Consider the following 8,783-nt stretch of genomic DNA (forward strand, 5'->3'; position numbering starts at 1 on the left):
TTTTGGGTTAAATTTTTGTAGTGTCATATCAATGCAATGGAGGTCCCAAAAAGTGACATCACTTACTCTTCAGACATAAATGTCTGACCACACCATCAGCTATGATAACTTCTTTGTGACAACCCCAGTAACTGCAAAGCTTGACAACTGTAACTCACTGCTGTGAAAACTACACTGTGATCTATAACCACTTCAGTACCTGCTGCCACTTCGTTGTGATCACTTAACATGCTGACCACAGGGCCACTGAGAAAGAAGAAAGAAATATAAGAACCATCAGACCACATATTTATTTTATTCTACGACAGGTAGCAGAATATCCCTCGGGGGATATTCAAGGCCATAAAACGTGACACTTCACAAGTTGTTGAATTGAACAGCCACCCCACTGGCCCTGAAATTCTACCCTTTCAAACAATTATTGATGCGTTGCAGAGCAGGCATAAATGATCCAATCATTTCCTGTATGATTGAATTGCTAGCTCCTTATTGCAGGACTAGTAGTTATCACATGGGGAAATTTATCTGTGAATCTTGATTGAATTTTTCCTTTCACCATAACTGTTCTCCCTCTCTGTTTTAGTAAAATTGAAATAGATGTCATGGAAATATATCTAAATAACTGAATTTATTTATCACTGTGGATTTTGTGGACTTCCAGACACACAGTATATACTGGCTACTAATGCTTTAAATTCTGTTTGCCGGCTGCCTGGTCGTCTCTTGCAAATCTATCAACTAATCAAACAATAATTCCACCCATCTTTGAAAGAAAAACAAGCAAAATTCATATGAATGCAACTATGACCGAAAGTGTTTCAGTTTTGTGATCCACGTCAAGACCTCTGTTATTTAAGCCAGATACCCATAGACAGAGATGAATGTCATAGTCCACAGTTGTTATTAGTTGTTTAAATAAACTATTGCCTATGCTTGTTCCTCTAGGGAGCCTAATGTAAAAATGCCAAATGTAATCCATACCAGAGACTAACAGATCTCAGTGTTCAAAGATCAATATCTTTGGAAAAGCAATGTTTCTCTTTCTCTCTGTCACTGCAGCGCTAAGGTTTCGATTACATAATTCACGCAACTCATGAAAGCAAACATAAAAAAAAACATCAGCTTCAGTCAGATTTCATTTCTCAAATAATCTTGCTGGTTGTATTGGTCATAGCATGTCTTGTGTTGCCAGTGTTTACTTACTTTGGTTATTATGTATGTTTTCATAAACCGGAGAGGAATGTCTTTCCCTTGTCTCTCAGCTCTCATGTAGTACTCGCTTCATATTTCAGATTACTGGTGGTAAAAGACTCTTTTTGTTCTCTACGTGAGATCTTAGGGTGGTCAAATGGGGAGTAGAGGTTCTTCATGATAAGGGATTCCTCACACCACAAAAACAGGACTGGAGACCTGCATGGAGATACTTTAAAAAACCTTTCTAGGCAGATATGAGTCACAGAAGCACTTTGCTAGAGCACTCATATGCATAGTTTATTCAATACAGATTGAGAACAGAGAAACCTAGAGAGCCTTATCTTCCCAATTGTTATGTAAGGTCATCAAATTATTCAAACACAGGCAGGAATGCTGATGGGGAAATCCGGTCAGGCTGTGCAAAAGCACTGTACTGAGCGAGTTCCTTAAGAGAAATCACAATACAGCATATGATTAACCAATGTGCCCCAAGTCTGGATCAAAGCAGCAACCTTGACAAGCTCACTGACACATCCCAACACCCAACATAAATCATGACAAGAGGCTGTGCCAGGCTCATGTAGGCCGTACATTGATTATCAGTAGGCCACAGAGGGTGGCCTCCATTGCCTATGCTTTTGTTTTCCATATAAGCACAGATATTGATACGTTCAACATTTCAGAATATATGGAAGGCAGTGTTGCTCAATTCACCAAGGCATAGTTATTCATGTGATTTTACAGTGATAAAAATATGAAAGACAGGCTTCAGGATGAAAGTGTTATAATCATCTGGCGTGTGTACTTTAAGAGATGGATTCTCTTTATGATATGGTTGTACTTATACCTCTTTACTTCAATGCTCATTTGACCTCTCACTTGAGAGGTCAACTAGAGTATCTGAGGTCATTTTGTGGTAAAATGAGACTCATTGACCTTCTACATGACCTCCATCTGAGCCCACTGAGTCAGCCTTACCAAATAAGGATAATTTATCAAAAGTATCATTTTGTTTGTAAGGGGGGTAAAGTCTTTCTCTTGCATCTTTCTCATTGTTCACCTTCAGATGAAGAACCTCTCCTTGTGGATGGCTGGTGTTTTTCTTCCCCCGCAGGTCTCTTCTACAAGCTGGTTATCGTGATGCTGTAGCCGAGGAGCCCGGAAGGCTCAGAGGAGGCATGCATGGTGGACTCCTGGTATGGAGCTACACGTAACAGCTGGCAGATTAAAACTGGCGTCAGTCATCAGGCCCGCATGGGGTTTTTCACTAGCTGCGAATGTTCGCCATGCTAGGAAATCCACTTGCATTCAGGAATCGCCTCTTGATATGGCCCGGGAACAAGTCATGAAAATGTTTTTATTTTTAATTATTAATTTTCTTGGAGTGTGAGAATGCTTACAGAAATCCACCTGCATTTATGTTGACAAATATTGAATTGCTGCTAATACTGAAATGAAACTGTAGGAAATCAAGTCAAACTTAAATGTGACTTTTGTTTTGGTTTAGATGCATAGTGGATTATAAATGTAATAATACATTATACAGTACATTTACCAGACTTTTTTGTAAGAAAAGAAGGGAAAGATGTTTAGTTTCCTATCATACCACAAATTACAAGCAGGAGCAATTCAGCAGAAGAAACAGGATACACTGTGCATCAACAAAGCAGCCTACAGTCGCATCTAACATCCTTTGTCTACTCTTCCTCCATGTTTTTCTGGACTGTAGCTGCTTTGCCTCCTTGTCTGTATCCATGCGCAGCAAGGTTTGAGAATGTACGCACTGCTTCACAAGGAAGTTGTAAGTCATCCTAAGTCTCAAATTTTGAATTCAAATGGACGCCCATGAAACTTCGCTCAAACATCAAGGTAGGACTTATGTCCAGCAGTCTGAAGCGGATGAGAAGTGGCATGTGACTGTCTATCGACATTGCCATAGAAATGACATATCCCACCACTATAATCAGTGGTCTTCTCTACTACAAGTGTTTGAGTCTTATGTCCCTCCCAGTCTGTTATACCCAAGCATGTCACAGACACATGTCACTGAGGTGTTCTGCTTGTGCTTCTGGACATGTGACCAGTGGGCTATTTAGATCATGGGTGGTGTGACACCGAAACATCTCGAGGAGCCACGGGAGGGGACGATCACTTTGCTCGGACCCCTATGGGCCCCTTCTGTGTTAGTCTGGCTGCTCTGTGGCACTCGGGGGGCCTCTCCACCATCCCAGCGCCGCATCTTCCATCATAGTGTGAACCCCCCCCCCCCCCCTCTCCACCGCCACCCCTCCACCCCCCCGGGCCCCCACGGCTGATTGACACCCCGTCACATCGTCTCATCATAGCCTCAGCTGAAGACTGCAAGCAGAACGCCGATCCTGGGAAGTGGCTGGGGACGCACGGCCCAAGGATCTCTGTCATGCGGGAGGGGTCGTCCCTGGGTCCCGCTGCGGAACAGCGTGCGCCGGGGGCGGGATCTTCAACAGACTCACGGAAGGCTCCTGAAGACGCAGCTGTTTCTCACTTTGTAAGTGGCGGCCTTCGTGGACCTGCTATTTCTGGCATTGTGACTTAAAATGCACGGTTGCGTCCCACGCACATTTGCTGGCTTCAACTTGTCTTGGGTTGAACTCTGTTTCTGAGTGCTGTTGCTGGTAATGTTTGAGATTTTTGATGGTCAAGCTGACAGGCTTCCGATTCACTGGAAGAACTCATTGAGATGAATGTTCAGGTTCATCATCTTGAAACTGAGAAACAAAGGTGTTACTTTTATATTCTTTACCCTGGTGATTGACTCATGACTAACCTTTCCCAAGGGGAAAATGACAAATGAGAGAGGTGTGATGATTTCTAGGATTCACTGGCTACCATGGTATGTGTCAAGAAGAAGGCCTGGCCACACCAATTCTCTCTTCCAATTAGTGAGCTAAAAAAGTAACACTCTGCTTTCTGGTGATGTCTTTAAGCATAGGGATTGAGCTTTAGATGAATGGGTTGAAGGGCTATCAAAGATAACAATGGATGTTCACACTTTGTAGTCTCTGATTAGCTGTTCACTTTCTTGGTTGCAAGTGGATAATTTACCCAACTTACTTCATATCACATGCATATAATGACCATGTAGACAGGTGCACAGAATTGTAGGAACAGGGCTAGAAGTTGGCATGGATAAGCAGAATCTCATATCTCATAAGAATCTCATAAGAGATCTCCTTACCCAACAAATATGACAGAATCACTGTGGTGTGGGGGTAAGTCTCTTTTCCCCTTATGGGCTGTTTAAGTGTCTCGCTTCAGTGATGTAAAAATGAAAAAAAGTGTTCCCATGCTTTACTAGAAATGAGTGACAGAACAACAAGCTGCACAGAGGTTCCCCAGGATCCAGAGTTTCAGAGAAGCGTAGAGATTGAACAAAACTGATGGGAGTATATCGCAGCACATGACACCACATCACTATACTTTACTGTGCGCTCTGGATGATCAATAACCCTGTATCTCACAGGAGGAGAATGACCGAACCAAACAGTGTGTGAACCACCAGTAATTGTCTGAAATACCAGTAATTGTCTGAAAATTGAATGTGCACAGAGGCGATTACCATACAGCGAATAGAGTGAGGTGCGGTAAAATGTGTACTTGCAGTATCTAGAGTTATGCATTACAAAGTGTGAGTGGTCATTTCGACTGTTTTTTTTTTTTTTTTGGTGCATTGTAAGTGGATTTGACAGCGGTGAGCGTGTTGTAAATATGACCCAGGCAGAGCGATACCCCGCAGTGGCCCAGCAATGTTTGTCAACATCAGGCCGCCCTCGCTGGCATCCGTCTCGTGTAAATAACAGCTGGGTGATTCTGATATCTGTCAAAGCGCTCCGCGGAAAAGTGCATGAAGCACCTGACAGCTGCCGATCACTGGAGTACGGTCTGTGTGTGGGCAAATGTTTCTGCACATCTCGCTCAACAGGGCTCTGACCTCTCAACATTTATATTTTTCAGTACCTCAGATGGAAAAAATTGAGATTTACTTTTCACGTAATTTACTGATGTTTTCAATCTTTACTATTGGACATTTTGTTTTTTGAGAAAGTATCACAATAACAATAATTAACTCTTTTAAGACAGTAATTTAGTCAATCAGTATAATACAGTTTTGGATGGTGCCATTTCTCATCATAAATAATATATTGAGTAGAAGCTGGGGGACAACAAGCATTGGGTTAAACAGTCACTATTATTTTAATAACTATTCAAGACTGTACCCTCACAATATTGATACCAATCAAAGTGTGCATGCAGACTTGTACTTGTAATTTAAATGCTGTAAGACAACCATCACATCAAAAGCACAAATTAAATATTTTCTCTATTTCACTTAAATAGCTACCCATAGTTTGTCATATCAGTGTCATCACCAGCCTTGCCTCCTGCCAGGTGAGATGGTTGCCCCAGCTTTCTCAAAAACATTGTTATTAAATTAAGACCAATTTATTTTCTTGATTTCTTTCACACGATAAAAATTAATATAACTCTCTTACAATGAAGGTAAGGGAACACCTATATCTTTATTGTAATTTAAATGATTTAATATGAAAAACACAAAGGTAATGCTACCTCAGTAAATGCCATTAAGTACAGGGAGACTGATACGTATGGGTGCTCCTTAAGATAATCACACTAGTTAATCATGCAAAGTAAAAACAGGTTCAGGATAATTTGTTTTTAGTTAAGTGTCTACTATTTAAAGCTTGAAAGTTTCCAGCTTCAAGCTGATTGCACTGATTAATTCCCAAATTTTACTGAAAACAGTTATATCTATATATCTATGAACAACAGCAGACCTTGAATAGTGTAGGGATTACGTTAAAGGAATCACGTGATTCAAATGTGTACTTCACTCAATATATTTTTCCCTTAACTTTGAGTAAAAATACATTTACATTTATTCACTTCGCAGCTATTATTCGGAGCTGCTTACAGAACAATACATTTAAATACAGTAAAAGATTTAATGTTTGCAGTCTTATGTTTTCATTCCTTTCTTTAAACAACATTAATTTGGCAAATGTTTGCAAAAAAACTATTGAATAAAGGTGAATAAAATAAAAAAATACACCTGCTTAAAGTCATCATTCAAAGTTAATTACAAAGCGTATGCTGAAGTAAGACTGAACAGGGACCTATTTCACTGTATGTAGTGAACAGTAAGTATTGACTAAAACATATACAGAATGGGCGAGGAGCAGAAATAATGGCAGGATTTAAAGACATGCAGAGCAAGTAAAGAGAAAAAAACCCTCTCTGTTAAATTAACAATGCATTTCTTATGAGGTTTAAGTCTTTCACAGCTGGGTAATAAGAACCGCCTTAGGAGACATCGCCTGCATATGGACTGAATCTTAACGAGGCGTCCGTTTTCTTATTATATGGACCAATTTTGTGGCTGGTGTTTTTTTTTTTTCTTTGGTGAGGTCATTTTTTTAAGAGCAAAAATAAAATCACAATTACATAGCATCTGGGGCCTCCTCCGGGGCTTGGCAAATGATAATTCAGCTTCGTTCCCGCTGAGGAACACTGCTTGGCCCCACTGGGGCCTTCTCTCCCCCTGGAGGACCACATTAAGCAGAGAGGGCCTGCATGGATGACCGAGTCAACAAATTACTGGGACCGCTAAACGGGAAATGATTTAGCCTATATACGCCACCTCACAGGGTCTGCCATGTACCTGCCATTGTGTTATTAAATACGTCTGAGGCCTTTTAAATAAACATGATTTTAGTCTTTGGACGAGGCCCGCTTATTGCAGTCACTTAGGGCCTCTTTATAGTACGCTTGAGTGGCTCTATCCATCAACCTGGGGTCTCCTCGGCTAGAAAATCTTTGCTAATATACATGAAACTGTTACAGCTGTAGGAATAACCTTTCAGACATCTCCTAAGGAGCACAGTGATATTTGCACTTAATAAAATTATGCCTACCAGGAGAATACTGAAGTGACATTTGCCATTTGTCATGTAGAGGCTGTGATGATCCTCTATGAGCCATTAACTCTCGCATATCAGACCAGCACAGTCTTCTTTGACAGAAAGTGAGCTTGGCCAAGTCATTGATCCATCATCCTTCTCATATTACCTGTTTCAGTCAATGTACTTGTTAAAAAAACGTCTTTAGAGTAACCTGGTCATTGAAAATTGCAAGCCCTTTTCCATGGTTGGAACTGTGTTGAGCTAACCTGTCGTACAATCAAGTGGTGTTTGGCTAACCATGCTATGCTATCAGTTGTAGTTCCCAGACTGTGATTCATTAACAGAAGGAAAAAATATTAGTTTTCAAGCTTTAATTATGAACAGACAGAAAAATGACTGAAAAGATGTATGTCTATGGTTGTAAAAGTGCATGGCTACTGATGTTTTCTGTGATTAATATTATTATCACCAAATTAGCAACATTTACCGATAACTGCAACTACTACACACCTGCTAACAAGGAAAAAAAAACAAAAGTCTGACAACCACTAATGCTACAAGGTTATTTGGACACCGGTGCTTAATTGGTGGTTATATTTCACAGAATATTGATATTGATTTTCTGTTACATTTCCTCCTTCTTGACTTTGGAACTGACTGATGCAGTGTCAACACAGATCTGTGACACCAATCCGTTCGTAAAACAAGGTCAGCAGCAGATAGGGTGTGGTGACACTACTCACTCTGTATCACAGCTCCTGCAGCTCCGCAGTGGAAACGGAGCATTACCGTAATCAATACCGTAATGTGGATCCACTGCTGTTCCATTCAGATTGACCTGGTATAAATAAATGAGCATGCAAACTAAATCAAGAAATTTGGATCGAAATATAAATTCCATTTGAAAACATTAATAACACTACTGACTAGTCTGAGTGAGAATTGGACCTACAACTGCCACACCTACTCAGCTTAGCTGCAGGAACCACTAACTCACCGCACAAAATACCAAGGTTCCTTATATTCAGTACAAACCCACAATTTACCTTGACCTCAGGAAACAATGTCACTAGCCACAGCAGAACTGCATACACCCTGAGCTCTAGTCATGCAATTATGCATAACAGAAAGGTAAAGTAAACCACAATGGAATGGGAACCTCTGTGCAATGTCACAGCATTGGGGACCATGTGGACCACCAGTGGGGTTTCAGAGGAAGAAGATGGAGGGAATTAAGGAAGACAGGAATGGGTGGAAGGTTGATGGATATTCCACATGACTGGAAGAGAGGACAGGGGCAGGGCAAAACTAGAGATGGAAGGGGGTGTTGATAGAGACGGGTTCTAGACAGGGGCCAGGGGTGACGCAGGGCTGGAGAGGGTTTAGAGGGAGACACTCTTAGACACACCTTAGACACTCACTACAGCACAGGGTCTCTTCCCTATGATCAACAGTGTAGGCCCTGGACACTCAAGGGAAGAGTCTCTCGCTTACACAATGCTTCATTTCAGGCGCACAGAAATGTTGTCTTCTCTCAGTAATAGGATATCAATGTCTCTCTGTGACCTATGACCATATCCTTTTTCTAGTGACTTCATCCAGGACTGAACAATGATAGCGAGTTCAGTG

Source organism: Megalops cyprinoides, chromosome 11 (assembly GCF_013368585.1).
Source record: "Megalops cyprinoides isolate fMegCyp1 chromosome 11, fMegCyp1.pri, whole genome shotgun sequence".
Taxonomy (NCBI): domain Eukaryota; kingdom Metazoa; phylum Chordata; class Actinopteri; order Elopiformes; family Megalopidae; genus Megalops; species Megalops cyprinoides.